Source organism: Pseudophryne corroboree, chromosome 10 (genome assembly GCF_028390025.1).
Source record: "Pseudophryne corroboree isolate aPseCor3 chromosome 10, aPseCor3.hap2, whole genome shotgun sequence".
Classification (NCBI taxonomy): Eukaryota; Metazoa; Chordata; class Amphibia; order Anura; family Myobatrachidae; genus Pseudophryne; species Pseudophryne corroboree.
In genome coordinates, this window is record NC_086453.1 from 341,372,466 (window position 1) to 341,394,447 (window position 21,982).

Below are 21,982 nucleotides of genomic sequence, written 5' to 3' on the forward strand. Positions count from 1 at the left end.
GCCAATAAGATGCAGTTTTGAGAACTGAGTAAAACCGAATCCGCTCAACCCACCCAAATCTAACTCTCTCTGCACATCTGCCCCACCTGTAGTGCAACATGGTTTCGCCTATTAGAGAAAGATTTTGCTTTTGTGATCAGGTCTGACTTAGGCCCTTAATTAGTACTTCACTCAATATCTTTAAAACCTGGACAGTTAGGGCGCCTTTAAGCCTGCGTTTGGGTACCACTGGCGTATACATAGAGAGTAATAGTGTACGACCTTGAGTGGATTTTGTTGCTTTAGCGGATTTCTGCTTGCAGACTCCCAAGCATAATGGCCCTCATTCTGAGGTGATCGCACGTAGCAACTTTTTGCTGTCGTGCGATCAACTTGACGCCGCCTTTGGGGGAGAGTATTTTAGCATAGTAGGGCTGCGATCGCTTGTGCAGCCCTGCTATGCTAAAACAGTTTCCTGCAAAACAAGACCAGGGTCAGACTTACTTACCCTGTGCGACAGATCCAGCGACGAAGGTCCCGGGATTGACGTCAGACATCCGCCCTCCAAACGCCTGGATCCGTCTGCGTTCGCCTCACCGCGCCTTGGAAATGGTCAGTTGACGCCCCGGAACGCCTCCTGCCTGTCAGTCTTCATGCGATCGCCGCTGTGATCACTTTCCGCGCTGGCGGCGGTGCTGCCCAGAGACGACTGTCGCCGGGCTGCACAGGGCCGTCTTTTCGTATGGGCTCAATGGGCTCTTGCCCAAGGGCCCCAGGAGTATAAGGGCCCTAGGCTGATAGCTGAGGGTCCCCTCTTTCCAGGGGTACCAGATTTTTGAAAATCGGCCCTGGGGAACCGGAGATATCCAACGTGAAAGCAGTGGTCCCCATCCAAGCCTGTTAATTGCTCTTCCCAGCCAGATATCTCAGGTTCTGTCTGACTTAGAGTTTTTCTGAGGGTATAATCCAAAAGCTGTGACTCTCCCCTTTTGCTGGACGCTGGCAGCTTATCTCAGAACCAGAGATATCAGCCTTCCAGAAGCTGGTCCCTGCTCCAGCTCCACGCGCCTGGTATACAGTTTTATATATTCATTGGAGGATTGTTCTGGCTCCTGACCTCTGATCCCCAAGTCCCTAGAACCTTCTGAAAGGTGGGACTCGCTAGTTTTTTTTATCCCATTCAAAACTGAGAAATATATTTTCAGGAACTTGAGATATCTGCAGTCAAGCAAGCTGCCCTCCCACCGGAAAATGCAGAATATTAAGCCCACTCCACTATCCACCCCTCCCCTGCGTATTAAACACCCCCTACCACCCCGGAAGTCATGTACCGGGGCCCCTTCATTCAGCCCAATGCCCTCTTCTACAGTTTAGTCTTCTCCCTCCCGCCCCATCTGTGCAGTAAAGGAGCAATTAGCAGAAATTACTGCTCCAGGTCCTACATGCTGAGCGGAAGATAGAACACCACCTACCACCCACGGGACATCAAAGCAGCTGCTGATAGCACCCTCCACCCCTACCGCTGGATGATGGGTAGGGGGCCCAATGCATTGCTGTGCCCAGGGGCCTACACTGCCGTTAAGACGGCCCTGGCCGGGCAACGACACGTGTGCCCATTGCGGGCGCCTAGCAGCCGCAGTCCCGACCCGTTGGCACCACAGCAAAGAACCGCTGCGTGCGAACCAGTCGGAGTGTCCCCCAATGTTAGCGTTTGTGCTAATGACACAGTTCTTATATTTTAGAGTGACCATATTATCTCTTTTACCTGGGACGCTCATGGATTACACAGGTTCTGGGGCTGTCTGACTTCAAGACTACATTTCAGCTGGTTTTAATCAGCCACAGAACCTGTGTAATCCATGAGCATCCAGGTAAAAGTGATAAACTGGTCACCCTATATATTTATATGTGTTGCATGTTAGTCTCAGTCATCCCATCAAATACAAGCGGACTATGTGTGAGGTGGATGGAATCAAATAGCGAGGTTTAGCATACACATGCACAAGGGCAGATTTATGGATTTTTTTACGTATATGTCCACCCAGACCTGACTGGATTTGTCTATTCATACACTGGCGTATTTATAATGGGTACAGAGTGTGCGGTGCACACGGGGCCCCACACTGCACACCCTGCACCCATTATTTGTAATACTTACCCTCCAGAGTCCTGCGGCGAAGCAGCAGCGCTGCAGAAATCAGTGGGAAAATGGCGTGGCACTATTTTCCCGGTGTTTCGCGCATGCGCAGTAGGAAAATCACTGGAAAAATGTCCGCCGCACCATTTTCCCGGAGATCTGCGCATGCACTTTAGACTCTGGGACAGCACTATGGTCCCCTAGGGACCCTAGTGCCCAGCGTCATAGCTAGAGAGTAGGGGGCCCTGACGGAGCCTGCACACAGACCTGCTCCTCTCTAGATGCGCCCCTGCATTCATGCAATGGGTGTTTCAGGACGGGAACTTTAAAAGAGTAGGGGGCTCTAATCGTGCCCCCTCTTCTCCGGCGGTGAGTATAATTAAATGGATGCAGGGTGTGCAGTGTTTGGGCCCCCTGGACCCGGGGCCCGTGTGCACACCTTGCACCCATTACAGATATGCCAGTGCTTGTGACAGTGTCATGAGTTTGTACTCTATCTGAAGCTCCGTACCATCGTGTGTATGGGGAAAGGAATGGGCCAGCTGCAAGTGCAAATACTAATGATTAAGGGGGTCATTCCAACCCGATCGCTCGCTGCAGTTTGTCGCAGCGCAGCGATCAGGTGGGAACTGCGTATGCGCCAGCGCATGGCAGCCGTCGTTGCCTAGCGATTGCCTCCGAGGCAGAGGTGGTCGCTGGGCAGGAGGGGGCTGGACGGCGGCGTTTAGGGGGATCGGTCCAGGTGTGGCCAGATCATTGGGGGGGCGGGCCACGGCGGCTGCGTAAGCGTCGAGTAGCTCCCGGCCAGCACGCTAAAGCTGCGCTGGTCGGGAGCTACTCTTGAAGTAAAGAGGCATTGCCGTTGTGCGATGCCTTTGCACTTCTGCGGGGGCGTCACTGACATGGGGGGCGGACTAGCCCTGTGCTGGGCGTCCCCCCGCATGTCAGTGTGAATGATCGTAGCTGTGCTAAATTTAGCACAGCTACGATGAACTCGGAATGACCACCTAAAACCATTAGTAAAATCGATAGGTGGCACAGACCCCAGCATTAGCTGAATAGCTTAAGGTAGTATATCAGGTTTCTGCGGCTACCTGCAACCACGGCCATTTTGCCTTTGACTCAGAATGCCTGTGGACGCCGAGTGGACTGTTTGTCAGAAAACTGGATTTTAAAGTAAAGTTAATTGTAATGTCTGTAAAAGAAATGTGAATGTTACAGACCTTTCTAGATGTCCCCTGAGGAAAAGTAAAACAAAAATTAAACATACATTAAAAAAAAACCTGCCCACTTCTACATTTGGAATGCCCTAACTTGCCCATCAACCAGAGCAAATATTGGCCTGACAAGAGAAGCCATCTTGCTGTGCACACCCCAGAGCAACAGTGCAAATGTAGTCACACGCAGCCACCACGGATGGACAAAGCTTATTGTGTGGAGACGTTATAGGGCAGAAGGATAGAATTCAGGCGACCAGCAGGGTCTCTCTGAGCCAGCAGGTATCGTGGATGTATGGCTTTCTCCTCAAGCTGTATGGCAGGCTATCCATTTTCACCATTCTCTAGCAAGAACTCCGGCCAAAGGAATATTTTGAGCACAAGCCAATGCAATTACTTTTTTTTTCAATGAAAGGATAATGGAAGCAACTGAAAAGCCGTTCATGGCAAGCAAATACAGGTGCTGTATTCCTGAGGAGACGCAGTTTGCTGGCAAAGCATTTCCTGGCAGCCGGTAGTAAGAAAGCAGCAGCAGCTTAGAGAAATACAAACCATTTATTCCACGAGGTCTAACCAGTCTTAAAGGGGAACAGTTGCATCCAAACATCTCTATCCCTATTCCCAATTAGTCCATGTACTGCGTGGCATTAATACTAGTCAGGGTGTGTGGGAGGCGGTCATCCTAGAATGTCACATCTGATTGTACATTATTTATGCATTACCAGTTTTTTATATAGCACATACATGTTCTGCAGCGCTTTACAGGGACTAAATCAGTCATTCTCATCAGTCCCTTACTATATTCCCGAATGAGAGCAGTATGATTTGCCGGCGCTTGGGATCCCGGCGCTCGTAATACCGATTCCGGGATCTCACTTGTTAATAAGCCGACAGGGGTGAGTAAAGTGTGTTCCCCCTTCTCCCCAACCCCCTAACTCAAACCCTCCCTCCCCACAGCCTAACCCTAAACTCCCCCCTTGGTGCCTAACCCACCCACATAGGTGCCTAAACCTAACCCCCCCATATCCGCTGCCTAAACATAACCCTCCACCCCACAGCCTAACCCTAACCCTCCGAGGGGGGTGCCTAACCCCCCCTCCCCACAGCCTAACCCTAACTTTCCCCGGGGCACATCCCATCCCTAACCCCCTCCCCACCCCCTGCGCAGCTTACCTGACGTGCGGCCCGATGTCTCGTCATTGATCCTGGCTGTCGGTATTCCAGCGCCGGGATGTTGTACTCTTCTGGATGCCGGTGTCAGCATTCAGAAGGGGGTCGGTATTCCGGCATCGGTATTCTACCTGTCGGGATAACGGCAGCCGGGACCCTGACTGCTTCCCTCCCGAACACATGCACACACACATAGACTAGGATTAATTTTTTTGTGTCAGAAGCAAATTAACCTACCAGTATATTTATGGATTGTGGGAGAAATTCCTTAGCTGATGGTTGGAGCATGCGGTCATCATAGATGCCGACATATATTCAAGATGTTCACATACAGTTCAACATGTCAACATTGAGACTGACATACAGATGAGCCCTAGCTCATCTTACCCGCTAATTGCGGCAAATGCAGGTCGTTTGTTACAAGTAGCGTGCCCACAGATGTGCTTGTGCACATAGGAATAGGAATGCATGGGTGTCCCTGCTCCTGTGATCGGATCGCACATGGGCGCACCAAGTTGCAACCATGATGCAGCTGCACGTGCAACCCATTCGTGGCCAAGGTGAGCAAGGACATATCTGTAATGTCTACATTGTCAGAATGTCAACACAGGATTTTAGGGTTAGGCTGCAATTAGTTCTAGGCTTCGGGTGTGATTTACATTGGAAATACTACTGTCAAAATTCTGTCAACATTCACAGTGTTGACATTCTAGCAAAGTCAACATTTTGTCAGTATCGACATTCTGAACACGTCGACATTCCGAGTGTCAACATGCAGTCCATGTCAACAGTATGCACTTGACATTCGGAAAATCAACATAATATACCACACCCAACGGTCAGTATATGATGCAGATCTGTTATATTAATGGCTTGTATACAAAACAAAGCCTAATCTGGTGACCAATATGAAAAACAGTAACTACATCTAGCCTGAAGAGGACCAGTAGGAAGACCAGTAACAATACCTAGCCTTATGAGGACCAGTGGGAAGACCAGTAACAATACCTAGCCTGAAGAGGACCAGTAGGAAGACCAGTAACAGTACCTAGCCTGATGAGGACCAGTAGGAAGACCAATAACATTACCAAGCCTGATGAGGACCAGTACGAAGGCCAGTAACAATACCAAGTCTGATGAGAACCAGTACGAAGACAAGTAACAATACCAAGCTTGATGAGGATCAGCAGGAAGACTAGTAACAAGACCTAGACTGATGAGGACCAGTAGGAAGATCAGTAACAATACCTAGAATAATGAGGACCAGTATGAAGACCAGTAACAATGTATTGCCTTATGAGACCAGTAACAATACCTAGCCTGATGAGGACCAGTGTGAAGACAAGTAACAATACCCAGTCTCATGAGAACCAGTGTGAAGACCAGTAACAATACATAGCCTGATGAGGACCAATAGGAAGACCAGTAACAATACCTAGCCTGATGAGGACCAGTAGGAAGACCAGTAACATTACCAAGCCTGATGAGGACCAGTACGAAGGCCAGTAACAATACCAAGTCTGATGAGAACCAGTACGAAGACAAGTAACAATACCAAGCTTGATGAGGATCAGCAGGAAGACTAGTAACAAGACCTAGACTGATGAGGACCAGTAGGAAGATCAGTAACAATACCTAGAATAATGAGGACCAGTATGAAGACCAGTAACAATGTATTGCCTTATGAGACCAGTAACAATACCTAGCCTGATGAGGACCAGTGTGAAAACCAGTAACAATACCTAGCCTGATGAGAACCAGTGTGAAGACAAGTAACAATACCCAGTCTCATGAGAACCAGTGTGAAGACCAGTAACAATACATAGCCTGATGAGGACCAATAGGAAGACCAGTAACAATACCTAGCCTGATGAGGACCAGTAGGAAGACCAGTAACAATACCTAGCCTGATGAGGACCAGTACAAAGACCAGTAACAATACCAAGCCTGATGAGAACTAGTAGGAAGACCAGTAACAATACCAAGCCTGATGAGGACCAGTAGGAAGACTAGTAACGATACAGTACCTAGCCTTATGAGGACCAGTAGGAAGACCTGTAACAATACCTAGAATGATGAGGACCAGTATTAAGACTAGTAACAATGTATTGCCTTATGAGAACAGTAACAATACCTAGCCTTATGAGGACCAGTAGGAATACCAGAGCAATACCTAGAATGATGAGGACCAGTATGAAGTCCAGTAACAATACATTGCTTTATGAGACCAGTAACAATACCTAGCCTGATGAGGACCAGTAAGAAGACCAGTAATAATACCTAGTCTGATGAGGACCTGTAGGAAGACCAGTAACAATACATAGCCTGATGAGGACCAGTGTGAAGACCAGTAACAAAACAGTACTTAGCCTGATGAGGACCAGTGTGAAGACCAGTAACAATACAGTACTTAGCCTGATGAGGACCAGTGTGAAGACAAATAACAATGCCTAACCTGATGAGAATCAGTGTGAAGACAAGTAACAATACCTAGCATGTTGAGGACCAGTATGAAGACCAATAACAATACATAGCCTTATGAGACCAGTAACAATACCTAGCCTGATGAGGACCATTGTGAAGACCAGTAACAATTCCTAGCCTGATGAGGACCAGTGTGAAGACCAGTAACAATACCCAGCCTTATGAGGACCGTTGTGAAGACCAGTAACAATACCTAGCCTGATGAGGGCCAGTGTGAAGACCAGTAACAATACTGTACTTAGCCTGATGAGGACCAGTATGAAGACCAGTAACAATACCTAGCCTGACGAGGACCACTGTGAAGACCAGTAACAATACCTAGCATTATGAGAATCAGTAGGAAGACCAGTAACTATACCTAGCCTTATGAGGACCAGTGTGAAGGCCAGTAAGAATACCTAACCTGATGAGGACCATTAACAATACCTAGCCTTACAAGGACCAGCAGGAAGACCAGTAATAATGCCTAGCATTATGAGAACCAGTAGGAAAACCAGTAACAATACCTAGCCTTATGAGGACCAGTGTGCAGACCAGTAACAATACCTAGCCTTACGAGGACAAGTGTAAAGACCAGTAGCATAACCCAGTCTGATGAGAACCACTACGAAGACCAGTATCAATACCAAGCCTGATGAGGGCCAGTAGGAAGACCAGTAACAATACCTAGAATGATGAGGACCGACCAGTATGAAGACCAGTAACAACATATTGCCTTGTGAGACAGTAACAATACCTAGCCTGATGAGGACCAGTAGGACAAGTAACAATGCCTAACCTGGAGAGAACCAGTGTGAAGACAAGTAACATTGCCTAGCCTTATGAGGACCAGTAGGAAGACCAGTAACAATACCTAGAATGATGAGTAGGAAGACAAGTAACAATACATTGCCTTATGAGACCAGTAACAATACCTAGCCTGATGAGGACCAGTAGGAAGACCAGTAACAATACCAAGCCTGATGAGGACCAGTAGGAAAACAAGTAACAATACATAGCCTGATAAGGACCAGTGTGAAGACAAGTAAGAATACCTAGCCTGTTGAGGACCACTAGGAAACCGGCAGTAACAATACCTAGCCTTACAAAGACCACTAGGAAGACCAGTAACAATGCCTAGCCTTATGAAGACCAGTAGGAAAATTAGTAACAATACAGTACCTAGCCTGATGAAGACCAGTAACAATACCAAGAATGATCGGGACCAGTAGGAAGACCAGTAACAATACCTAGCCTAATGAGGACCAGTATGAAGACCAGTAATAATGCCTAGCCTTATGAAGACCAGTAGGATGATCAGTAACAATACAGTACCTAGCCTGATGAAGACCAGTAACAATACCTAGAATGACGAGGACCAGTAGGAAGACCAGTAACAATACCTAGCCTGATGAGGACCAGTATAAAATGCAGAACCCCATGTTTGACTTTGAGCAGAATGTAATATAATGTCCCTTTTGTTACCAGTAAACAATGCAAGCCCTTTAAGTGATGCACATACTATAACCAATAAAATATACAAATATAACCAATATATTTGACTGAACTTAGATATTAATTCTTCATTCCCTATGGGCTTATTAAACACTTGTTCCTGCATGTATTAAGTAACAGGCCTTTATTATTATTAGTGGCCCGTTGTGGCAACCCTGTATTCAGCAAACTCCACATGCCCTGACTAGACATCCTGCTCTGTACTAACAGACACTGCGGCTGATTTATCAAAAAGTGTTTTCATATGTGAGTTTTAAAACTCGTTGCGTATGATAAAACTGCTCATTGCTAAATGGGCCCTATGGCTCTAAGCAAGCCTGGTCAGTTCATGATGGCTCATCCCCACTGTTAGCAACTGGGTATTTAGTTTGGTGGTGGGTCCCTCTAGGGCCCTCATTCCGAGTTGTTCGCTCGCTAGCTGCTTTTAGCAGCATTGCACACGCTAGGCCGCCGCCCTCTGGGAGTGTATCTTAGCTTAGCAGAATTGCGAACAAAAGATTAGCAGTTCTGCTATTAAATATTTCCCTGCAGTTTCTGAGTAGCTCCAGACCTACTCCTAGATTGCGATCACCTCAGTCCGTTTAGTTCCTGGTTTGACGTCACAAACGCCCTCTGTTCGGCCAGCCACTCCCCGTTTCTCCAGCCACTCCCGCGTTTTAGCCTGACACGCCTGCGTTTTTTAGCACACTCCCGGAAAACGCTCAGTTTCCGCCCAGAAACACCCACTTCTGTCAATCACTCACCGATCAGCAGAGCGACTGAAAAGCGTCGCTCGGACCTGTGTAAAATTGCATAGTTTTGTGTTAAAATACTTAGCGCGTGCGCCCTGCAGCCCATACGCATGTGCAGAATCGCCCATTTTTAGCCTGATCGCTATTCTGCTAAAAACGGCAGCGAGCGAACAACTCGGAATGACCACCTATGTCCCAGGACAATCTCAAAAACTGTGAGTCTGCAAAATTGGGTGCCACCTTACTCCCTAACAAAGTATTTGTAAAAATACATGAACAAAATTATATATTATGTATGATCTTGCCAAAACCGGTGAGCCCTACATTGTCCAAGGAGGTCGCTCTTTCCACCATACCGTACCTCCTATCCATAACACTTTTGGGTGGAGTTTTAGGCAAAAGTGAGCTGTTAAGTGTGGATAAAGGCAGTGTGTGGGCAGATCAGGGGCAGGGTTTGGGTGTATCAGGCGCAGGGCTTATTTTCACCTCATTTTGTGTGCCATAGGGGTCTATTTACTAAGACTTGGACAAAGATAAAGTGGATGGATATAAACCACCAGCCAACCAGCTCATGTCATTTTTCAAACTCAGCCTGTGACATGGCAGTTAGGAGCTGATTTGCTGGTACTTTGGGGTCTATTCATGAAGCAGTGATAAGAGTGGAGAAGTGAGGCAGTGGAGAAGTTGCCCATGGCAACTAATCAGTGCTGAGGTAACATTTAAAAAGTGCATTCTATAAAATTATACAGAGCAGCTGATTGGTTGCCATGGGCAACTTCTCCACTAGCAGAGCAGCTGATTGGTTGCCATGGGCAACTTCTCCACTAGCTCACTTCTCCACACTTTTCACTGCTTCATGAATAGATCCCTTTATGTCCATCCAGGCAGTGTCGGACTGGGGCATGAAGGGCCCACCGAGGAATGCAATGGTATGGGCCCATATTTTGGGGTGTGGCCAGTCTTCAGCTGACACAGAGTCTTCAGCTGACACAGCTGACTGTGGCCAGTCTTCAGCTGACACTTGGCTAACCATTAGAGAGTGCATGGTCTGGGTCGCTTGATAAATAGATATAGTAAATGCTGATAGTGCATGCATGATAATGTACCACATTAATAACAGCAATACACTGTAGAAAATACACCATAGTAATGTGCAGTATAAGGTAACATTTATAATGTATAATTCAAGTGCACAGTCTGAAACCTGATCCCTAGAGGAGGAGGTGGGCCCCCAGGCAGTGGGGCCCAACGGTGGTTTCCTCTGTACCTCTGTGGGCCAGTCCAACCCAGGGCTTAGTAAATAGACCTGTAAATCTTGGAAGGGATAATTTACTCCTAGTATACACTGCTACAGTGGTTTAAATTAGAGATGAGCGGGTTCGGTTTCTTTGAATCCGAACCCGCACGAACTTCACTTTTTTTTTCACGGGTCCGAGCGACTCGGATCTTCCCGCCTTGCTCGGTTAACCCGAGCGCGCCCGAACGTCATCATGACGCTGTCGGATTCTCGCGAGGCTCGGATTCTATCGCGAGACTCGGATTCTATATAAGGAGCCGCGCGTCGCCGCCATTTTCACACGTGCATTGAGATTGATAGGGAGAGGACGTGGCTGGCGTCCTCTCCATTTAGATTAGATTTAGAAGAGAGAGAGAGAGAGAGATTGCTGTGATACTGTAGATTAGAAGAGAGTGCAGAGTGCAGACAGAGTTTAGTGACTGACGACCACAGTGACCAGTGACCACCAGAGACAGTGCAGTTGTTTGTTTTATTTAATATATCCGTTCTATGCCTGAAAAAAACGATACACAGTCACACAGTGACTCAGTCTGTGTGCACTGCTCAGCCCAGTGTGCTGCACATCAATGTATTGTATATAAAGCTTATAATTGTGGGGGAGACTGGGGAGCACTGCAGGTTGTTATAGCAGGAGCCAGGAGTACATGATAAATAATATTATATTAAAATTAAACAGTGCACACTTTTGCTGCAGGAGTGCCACTGCCAGTGTGACTAGTGGTGACCAGTGCCTGACCACCAGTATATTAGTAGTATTGTATACTATCTCTTTATCAACCAGTCTATATTAGCAGCAGACACAGTACAGTGCGGTAGTTCACGGCTGTGGCTACCTCTGTGTCGGCACTCGGCAGGCAGTCCGTCCATCCATAATTGTATTATATACCACCTAACCGTGGTTTTTTTTTTTCTTTCTTTATACCGTCGTCATAGTCATACTAGTTGTTACGAGTATACTACTATCTCTTTATCAACCAGTGTACAGTGCGGTAGTTCACGGCTGTGGCTACCTCTGTGTCGGAACTCGGCAGGCAGTCCGTCCATCCATAATTGTATTATAATATATACCACCTAACCGTGGTTTTTTTTTCGTTCTTTATACCGTCGTCATACTAGTTGTTACGAGTATACTACTATCTCTTTATCAACCAGTGTACAGTGCGGTAGTTCACGGCTGTGGCTACCTCTGTGTCGGAACTCGGCAGGCAGTCCGTCCATCCATAATTGTATTATAATATATACCACCTAACCGTGGTTTTTTTTTTCGTTCTTTATACCGTCGTCATACTAGTTGTTACGAGTATACTACTATCTCTTTATCAACCAGTGTACAGTGCGGTAGTTCACGGCTGTGGCTACCTCTGTGTCGGCACTCGGCAGGCAGTCCGTCCAACCATAATTGTATTATATACCACCTAACCGTGGTTTTTTTTTCATTCTTTATACCGTCGTCATACTAGTTGTTACGAGTATACTACTATCTCTTTATCAACCAGTGTACAGTGCGGTAGTTCACGGCTGTGGCTACCTCTGTGTCGGCACTCGGCAGCCCGTCCATAATTGTATATACCAGTGACCTAACCGTGGTTTTTTTTTCTTTCTTTATACATACATACTAGTTACGAGTATACTATCTCTTTATCAACCAGTCTATATATTAGCCTCAGACACAGTACAGTGCGGTAGTTCACGGCTGTGGCTACCTCTGTGTCGGCACTCGGCAGCCCGTCCATAATTGTATATACCACCTAACCGTGGTTTTTTTTTCGTTCTTTATACCGTCGTCATACTAGTTGTTACGAGTATACTACTATCTCTTTATCAACCAGTGTACAGTGCGGTAGTTCACGGCTGTGGCTACCTCTGTGTCGGAACTCGGCAGGCAGTCCGTCCATCCATAATTGTATTATAATATATACCACCTAACCGTGGTTTTTTTTTCGTTCTTTATACCGTCGTCATACTAGTTGTTACGAGTATACTACTATCTCTTTATCAACCAGTGTACAGTGCGGTAGTTCACGGCTGTGGCTACCTCTGTGTCGGCACTCGGCAGGCAGTCCGTCCAACCATAATTGTATTATATACCACCTAACCGTGGTTTTTTTTTCATTCTTTATACCGTCGTCATACTAGTTGTTACGAGTATACTACTATCTCTTTATCAACCAGTGTACAGTGCGGTAGTTCACGGCTGTGGCTACCTCTGTGTCGGCACTCGGCAGCCCGTCCATAATTGTATATACCAGTGACCTAACCGTGGTTTTTTTTTCTTTCTTTATACATACATACTAGTTACGAGTATACTATCTCTTTATCAACCAGTCTATATATTAGCAGCAGACACAGTACAGTGCGGTAGTTCACGGCTGTGGCTACCTCTGTGTCGGCACTCGGCAGCCCGTCCATAATTGTATATACCACCTAACCGTGGTTTTTTTTTCTTTCTTTATACATACATACTAGTTACGAGTATACTATCTCTTTATCAACCAGTCTATATATTAGCAGCAGACACAGTACAGTGCGGTAGTTCACGGCTGTGGCTACCTCTGTGTCGGCACTCCGCAGCCCGTCCATAATTGTATATACCAGTGACCTAACCGTGGTTTTTTTTTCTTTCTTTATACATACATACTAGTTACGAATATACTATCTCTTTATCAACCAGTCTATATATTAGCAGCAGACACAGTACAGTGCGGTAGTTCACGGCTGTGGCTACCTCTGTGTCGGCACTCGGCAGCCCGTCCATAATTGTATATACCAGTGACCTAACCGTGGTTTTTTTTTCTTTCTTTATACATACATACTAGTTACGAGTATACTATCTCTTTATCAACCAGTCTATATATTAGCAGCAGACACAGTACAGTGCGGTAGTTCACGGCTGTGGCTACCTCTGTGTCGGCACTCGGCAGCCCGTCCATAATTGTATATACCAGTGACCTAACCGTGGTTTTTTTTTCTTTCTTTATACATACATACTAGTTACGAGTATACTATCTCTTTATCAACCAGTCTATATATTAGCAGCAGACACAGTACAGTGCGGTAGTTCACGGCTGTGGCTACCTCTGTGTCGGCACTCGGCAGCCCGTCCATAATTGTATACTAGTATCCAATCCATCCATCTGCATTGTTTACCTGAGGTGCCTTTTAGTTGTGCCTATTAAAATATGGAGAACAAAAATGTTGAGGTTCCAAAATTAGGGAAAGATCAAGATCCACTTCCACCTCGTGCTGAAGCTGCTGCCACTAGTCATGGCCGAGACGATGAAATGCCAGCAACGTCGTCTGCCAAGGCCGATGCCCAATGGCATAGTACAGAGCATGTCAAAACCAAAACACCAAATATCAGTAAAAAAAGGACTCCAAAACCTAAAATAAAATTGTCGGAGGAGAAGCGTAAACTTGCCAATATGCCATTTACCACACGGAGTGGCAAGGAACGGCTGAGGCCCTGGCCTATGTTCATGGCTAGTGGTTCAGCTTCACATGAGGATGGAAGCACTCAGCCTCTCGCTAGAAAACTGAAAAGACTCAAGCTGGCAAAAGCACCGCAAAGAACTGTGCGTTCTTTGAAATCCCAAATCCACAAGGAGAGTCCAATTGTGTCGGTTGCGATGCCTGACCTTCCCAACACTGGACGTGAAGAGCATGCGCCTTCCACCATTTGCACGCCCCCTGCAAGTGCTGGAAGGAGCACCCGCAGTCCAGTTCCTGATAGTCAGATTGAAGATGTCAGTGTTGAAGTACACCAGGATGAGGAGGATATGGGTGTTGCTGGCGCTGGGGAGGAAATTGACCAGGAGGATTCTGATGGTGAGGTGGTTTGTTTAAGTCAGGCACCCGGGGAGACACCTGTTGTCCGTGGGAGGAATATGGCCGTTGACATGCCAGGTGAAAATACCAAAAAAATCAGCTCTTCGGTGTGGAGGTATTTCACCAGAAATGCGGACAACAGGTGTCAAGCCGTGTGTTCCCTTTGTCAAGCTGTAATAAGTAGGGGTAAGGACGTTAACCACCTCGGAACATCCTCCCTTATATGTCACCTGCAGCGCATTCATAATAAGTCAGTGACAAGTTCAAAAACTTTGGGTGACAGCGGAAGCAGTCCACTGACCAGTAAATCCCTTCCTCTTGTAACCAAGCTCACGCAAACCACCCCACCAACTCCCTCAGTGTCAATTTCCTCCTTCCCCAGGAATGCCAATAGTCCTGCAGGCCATGTCACTGGCAAGTCTGACGAGTCCTCTCCTGCCTGGGATTCCTCCGATGCATCCTTGCGTGTAACGCCTACTGCTGCTGGCGCTGCTGTTGTTGCCGCTGGGAGTCGATGGTCATCCCAGAGGGGAAGTCGTAAGCCCACTTGTACTACTTCCAGTAAGCAATTGACTGTTCAACAGTCCTTTGCGAGGAAGATGAAATATCACAGCAGTCATCCTACTGCAAAGCGGATAACTGAGTCCTTGACAACTATGTTGGTGTTAGACGTGCGTCCGGTATCCGCCGTTAGTTCACAGGGAACTAGACAATTTATTGAGGCAGTGTGCCCCCGTTACCAAATACTATCTAGGTTCCACTTCTCTAGGCAGGCGATACCGATAATGTACACGGACGTCAGAAAAAGACTCACCAGTCTCCTAAAAAATGCAGTTGTACCCAATGTCCACTTAACCACGGACATGTGGACAAGTGGAGCAGGGCAGGGTCAGGACTATATGACTGTGACAGCCCACTGGGTAGATGTATGGACTCCCGCCGCAAGAACAGCAGCGGCGGCACCAGTAGCAGCATCTCGCAAACGCCAACTCTTTCCTAGGCAGGCTACGCTTTGTATCACCGCTTTCCAGAATACGCACACAGCTGAAAACCTCTTACGGCAACTGAGGAAGATCATCGCGGAATGGCTTACCCCAATTGGACTCTCCTGTGGATTTGTGGCATCGGACAACGCCAGCAATATTGTGTGTGCATTAAATATGGGCAAATTCCAGCACGTCCCATGTTTTGCACATACCTTGAATTTGGTGGTGCAGAATTTTTTAAAAAACGACAGGGGCGTGCAAGAGATGCTGTCGGTGGCCAGAAAAATTGCGGGACACTTTCGGCGTACAGGCACCACGTACAGAAGACTGGAGCACCACCAAAAACTACTGAACCTGCCCTGCCATCATCTGAAGCAAGAAGTGGTAACGAGGTGGAATTCAACCCTCTATATGCTTCAGAGGTTGGAGGAGCAGCAAAAGGCCATTCAAGCCTATACAATTGAGCACGATATAGGAGATGGAATGCACCTGTCTCAAGTGCAGTGGAGAATGATTTCAACGTTGTGCAAGGTTCTGATGCCCTTTGAACTTGCCACACGTGAAGTCAGTTCAGACACTGCCAGCCTGAGTCAGGTCATTCCCCTCATCAGGCTTTTGCAGAAGAAGCTGGAGGCATTGAAGAAGGAGCTAAAAGGGAGCGATTCCGCTAGGCATGTGGGACTTGTGGATGCAGCCCTTAATTCGCTTAACAAGGATTCACGGGTGGTCAATCTGTTGAAATCAGAGCACTACATTTTGGCCACCGTGCTCGATCCTAGATTTAAAGCCTACCTTGGATCTCTCTTTCCGGCAGACACAGGTCTGCTGGGGTTGAAAGACCTGCTGGTGACAAAATTGTCAAGTCAAGCGGAACGCGACCTGTCAACATCTCCTCCTTCACATTCTCCCGCAACTGGGGGTGCGAGGAAAAGGCTCAGAATTCCGAGCCCACCCGCTGGCGGTGATGCAGGGCAGTCTGGAGCGACTGCTGATGCTGACATCTGGTCCGGACTGAAGGACCTGACAACGATTACGGACATGTCGTCTACTGTCACTGCATATGATTCTCTCAACATTGATAGAATGGTGGAGGATTATATGAGTGACCGCATCCAAGTAGGCACGTCACACAGTCCGTACTTATACTGGCAGGAAAAAGAGGCAATTTGGAGGCCCTTGCACAAACTGGCTTTATTCTACCTAAGTTGCCCTCCCACAAGTGTGTACTCCGAAAGAGTGTTTAGTGCCGCCGCTCACCTTGTCAGCAATCGGCGTACGAGGTTACATCCAGAAAATGTGGAGAAGATGATGTTCATTAAAATGAATTATAATCAATTCCTCCGCGGAGACATTGACCAGCAGCAATTGCCTCCACAAAGTACACAGGGAGCTGAGATGGTGGATTCCAGTGGGGACGAATTGATAATCTGTGAGGAGGGGGATGTACACGGTGATATATCGGAGGGTGAAGATGAGGTGGACATCTTGCCTCTGTAGAGCCAGTTTGTGCAAGGAGAGATTAATTGCTTCTTTTTTGGGGGGGGTCCAAACCAACCCGTCATATCAGTCACAGTCGTGTGGCAGACCCTGTCACTGAAATGATGGGTTGGTTAAAGTGTGCATGTCCTGTTTTGTTTATACAACATAAGGGTGGGTGGGAGGGCCCAAGGATAATTCCATCTTGCACCTCTTTTTTCTTTTCTTTTTCTTTGCATCATGTGCTGATTGGGGAGGGTTTTTTGGAAGGGACATCCTGCGTGACACTGCAGTGCCACTCCTAAATGGGCCCGGTGTTTGTGTCGGCCACTAGGGTCGCTAATCTTACTCACACAGTCAGCTACCTCATTGCGCCTCTTTTTTTCTTTGCGTCATGTGCTGTTTGGGGAGGGTTTTTTGGAAGGGACATCCTGCGTGACACTGCAGTGCCACTCCTAGATGGGCCCGGTGTTTGTGTCGGCCACTAGGGTCGCTAATCTTACTCACACAGCTACCTCATTGCGCCTCTTTTTTTCTTTGCGTCATGTGCTGTTTGGGGAGGGTTTTTTGGAAGGGACATCCTGCGTGACACTGCAGTGCCACTCCTAGATGGGCCCGGTGTTTGTGTCGGCCACTAGGGTCGCTAATCTTACTCACACAGTCAGCTACCTCATTGCGCCTCTTTTTTTCTTTGCGTCATGTGCTGTTTGGGGAGGGTTTTTTGGAAGGGCCATCCTGCGTGACACTGCAGTGCCACTCCTAGATGGGCCCGGTGTTTGTGTCGGCCACTAGGGTCGCTAATCTTACTCACACAGTCAGCTACCTCATTGCGCCTCTTTTTTTCTTTGCGTCATGTGCTGTTTGGGGAGGGTTTTTTGGAAGGGCCATCCTGCGTGACACTGCAGTGCCACTCCTAGATGGGCCCGGTGTTTGTGTCGGCCACTAGGGTCGCTAATCTTACTCACACAGCTACCTCATTGCGCCTCTTTTTTTCTTTGCGTCATGTGCTGTTTGGGGAGGGTTTTTTGGAAGGGACATCCTGCGTGACACTGCAGTGCCACTCCTAGATGGGCCCGGTGTTTGTGTCGGCCACTAGGGTCGCTTATCTTACTCACACAGCGACCTCGGTGCAAATTTTAGGACTAAAAATAATATTGTGAGGTGTGAGGTATTCAGAATAGACTGAAAATGAGTGTAAATTATGGTTTTTGAGGTTAATAATACTTTGGGATCAAAATGACCCCCAAATTCTATGATTTAAGCTGTTTTTTAGTGTTTTTGGAAAAAAACACCCGAATCCAAAACACACCCGAATCCGACAAAAATAATTCGGTGAGGTTTTGCCAAAACGCGTTCGAACCCAAAACACGGCCGCGGAACCGAACCCAAAACCAAAACACAAAACCCGAAAAATTTCAGGCGCTCATCTCTAGTTTAAATAGCTACAATATACTCTGTACATGATACCTCCCAACACTGCAGGAGAATCTCTTGTGTTCTGTATCCCCCATTTATATAATGCTGCAGAATATTGTCACTCAAGACATACCTCCCAACATGGGTGGTCATTCCGCGTTGATCGCTCGCTAGATGTTTTTCGCAGCCGTGCAAACGCTATGCCGCCGCCCACTGGGAGTGTATTTTAGCTTAGCAGAAGTGCGAACGAAAGGATTGCAAAGCGGCGACAAAGTTTTTTTGTGCAGTTTTAGAGTAGCTCAAAACCTACTCAGCGCTTGCGATCACTTCGCTGTTCAGTACCTGTTTTGACGACACAAACACGCACTGCGTTCGCCCAGCGATGCCTGCGTTTTTTGTGGCACGCCTGCATTTTTTCGAACACTCCCTGAAAACGGTCAGTTGACACCCAGAAACGCCCACTTCATGTCAATCACTCTGCGGCCAGCAGTGCGACTGAAAAGCTTCGCTAGACCCTGTGTGAAACTACATTGTTCGTTGTAATAGGACGTTGCGCCGCATACGCACAACTGCCATTTTTTTTGCCTCATCGTTGCACAGCGAACAAATGCATTTGGCGGTCAACTCAGAATGACCACCATGACCCTATCCAGGAGGGACACCATGCTCTGCTCCTGGACTTTTCTCTTAATGTATGATTGCCGGCACCTGTGCTGAAACACCTTTCTTATCCACTAACCTGTTCAAAACAAGTGCTGGCAATCATACATTAAGAGAAAAGTCCAGGAACAGAGCATTGTGTCCCTCCTGGAGAGGGTCATGTTAGGAGGTATGCTCAAGATTTATAAGCGATAACACTAATAGTATCCTTAACACTAATATCAACAATAGCGGCAGTACTTATAGTAATAATAAAACTGAAAAAATATTATTTATTACTACCACCACTGCCACTACCATTAGACATCTGTAGTGTGTGCTGCAGCTGCAGTCCTCCGGCCGCCAGGTGGCAGTGTGGCGCGGTGTTGGGAACAGGGACTCTACACACCACAGGCTCTGAGGAAGCAGCAGCAGCAGCATCAGTCAGGCTGGTCAGCAGCAGCCGGGAGATTATCACTGACAGCGAGTGCACGGTGCAGGTAATGTGACAGCCGCGGAAAGACTCCATGTAGGGTGAGACTGTCTGTGCCAGTCAGAGAGACTGCTTGTGGCACACTGAGCGCAGAGAGACTGCCTGTGCCACCGAGAGAGACTGTCTGTGTCACTCAGAGAGACTGCTTGTGACACTCAGAGACTGGCTGTAGATACTGCCTGTGCCACTCAGAGAGACTGCCTGTAGAGAGACTGCCTGTGCTACCCAGAGAGACTGCCTGTGCTACCCAGAGAGACTGCCTGTGTCACTCAGAGAGACTGCTGTGCCACTCAGAGACTGGCTGTAGATACTGCCTGTGCCACTCAGAGAGACTGCCTGTAGAGAGACTGCCTGTGCCACCCAGAGACACTGTGCCACTCATAGAGACTGGTTGCAGAGAGACTGCTTGTGACACCCAGAGAGACTACAACCAGAGTTCTCATCAGCTGAACGTTTGTTTTGTTTTGGATAGGTACAGTGTGATGAGACTGCTAGTGCCACTCAGGGAGGCTGCACACAGGGAGACTGAATGTAATAAACCATAGGAGATGTAACATCTTGAAGTTTCCCTTTGTCATCAAGCAGGCAGGGTGCAGTGATGTGACATCTGCAGAGAGACAAAGAAAAGACAGGTGAGCGTTATGTGAAATGTACAGAGACACAGGTGAGCATTATGGGGAATATGCAGAGAGACAGGTGAGCGTTATGGGAAATATGCAGAGACGCAGGAGAGACAGGTGAGCGTTATGGGAAATATGCAGAGACGCAGGAGAGACAGGTGAGCGTTATGGGGAATGTGCAGAGACGCAGGAGAGACAGGTGAGCATTATGGGGAATATGCAGAGAGACAGGTGAGCGTTATGGGGAATGTGCAGAGACGCAGGAGAGACAGGTGAGCGTTATGGGGAATGTGCAGAGACGCAGGAGAGACAGGTGAGCGTTATGGGGAATGTGCAGAGACGCAGGAGAGACAGGTGAGCATTATGGGGAATATGCAGAGAGACAGGTGAGCGTTATGGGGAATGTGCAGAGATGCAGGAGAGACAGGTGAGCGTTATGGGAAATGTGCAGAGAGACAGGTGAGCGTTATGGGATATATGCAGAGACGCAGGAGAGACAGGTGAGCGTTATGGGAAATATGCAGAGACGCAGGAGAGACAGGTGAGCGTTACGGGAAATGTGCAGAGAGACAGGTGAGCGTTATGGGAAATGTGCAGAGACGCAGGAGAGACAGGTGAGCGTTACGGGAAATATGCAGAGAGACAGGTGAGCGTTACGGGAAATATGCAGAGAGACAGGTGAGCGTTATGGGGAATGTGCAGAGACGCAGGAGACACAGGTGAGCGTTATGGGAAATATGGAGAGACGCGGGAGAGACAGGTGAGCGTTACGGGAAATGTGCAGAGAGCCAGGTGAGCGTTATGGGGAATGTGCAGAGATGCAGGAGAGACAGGTGAGCGTTATGGGGAATATGCAGAGACGCAGGAGAGACAGGTGAGTGTTATGGGAAATGTGCAGAGAGACAGGTGAGCGTTATGGGGAATATGCAGAGACGCAGGAGAGACAGGTGAGTGTTATGGGAAATGTGCAGAGAGACAGGTGAGCGTTATGGGAAATGTGCAGAGACGCAGGAGAGACAGGTGAGCGTTATGGGGAATATGCAGAGACGCAGGAGAGACAGGTGAGCGTTATGGGAAATGTGCAGAGACGCAGGAGAGACAGGTGAGCGTTATGGGGAATGTGCAGAGACGCAGGAGAGACAGGTGAGCGTTATGGGGAATGTGCAGAGATGCAGGAGAGACAGGTGAGCATTATGGGGAATGTGCAGAGACGCAGGAGAGACAGGTGAGCGTTATGGGGAATGTGCAGAGACGCAGGAGAGACAGGTGAGCGTTATGGGGAATGTGCAGAGACGCAGGAGAGACAGGTGAGCGTTATGGGAAATGTGCAGAGACGCAGGAGAGACAGGTGAGCGTTATGGGGAATGTGCAGAGACGCAGGAGAGACAGGTGAGCGTTATGGGGAATGTGCAGAGACGCAGGAGAGACAGGTGAGCGTTATGGGAAATGTGCAGAGAGACAGGTGAGCGTTATGGGGAATGTGCAGAGACGCAGGAGAGACAGGTGAGTGTTATGGCGAATGTGCAGAGACGCAGGAGAGACAGGTGAGCGTTATGGGGAATGTGCAGAGACGCAGGAGAGACAGGTGAGCGTTATGGGGAATGAGCAGAGACGCAGGAGAGACAGGTGAGCGTTATGGGGAATGTGCAGAGATGCAGGAGAGACAGGTGAGCCTTATGGGGAATGTGCAGAGACGCAGGAGAGACAGGTGAGCGTTATGGGAAATATGGAGAGACGCAGGAGAGACAGGTGAGCGTTACGGGAAATGTGCAGAGAGACAGGTGAGCGTTATGGGGAATGTGCAGAGATGCAGGAGAGACAGGTGAGCGTTATGGGGAATGTGGAGAGACAGGTGAGCATTTTGGGAAATGTGCAGAGACGCAGGAGAGACAGGTGAGCATTATGGGAAATGTGCAGAGACGCAGGAGAGACAGGTGAGCATTATGGGAAATGTGCAGAGACGCAGGAGAGACAGGTGAGTGTTATGGGAAAAGAGCAGAGACGCAGGAGAGACAGGT

General features: G+C 47.9%; 1 protein-coding gene across 4 annotated transcripts in view; it reads left to right on the plus strand.

The window, feature by feature from the left end:
- The first annotated feature begins 19,265 nt into the window (after positions 1 to 19,265).
- SNX19 (sorting nexin 19) overlaps positions 19,266 to 21,982 on the plus strand; it is a 125,806-nt gene continuing 123,089 nt past the window's right edge. The window contains exons 1-2 of one of the 4 annotated variants that reach the window (XM_063943626.1): positions 19,266 to 19,351; positions 19,817 to 19,976. The gene's annotated coding sequence lies outside the window, so the exon portion shown is untranslated. The remainder of the gene's footprint in view (positions 19,352 to 19,816; positions 19,977 to 21,982) is intronic. The other 3 variants (XM_063943627.1, XM_063943629.1, XM_063943628.1) reach the window with 3 other exon arrangements.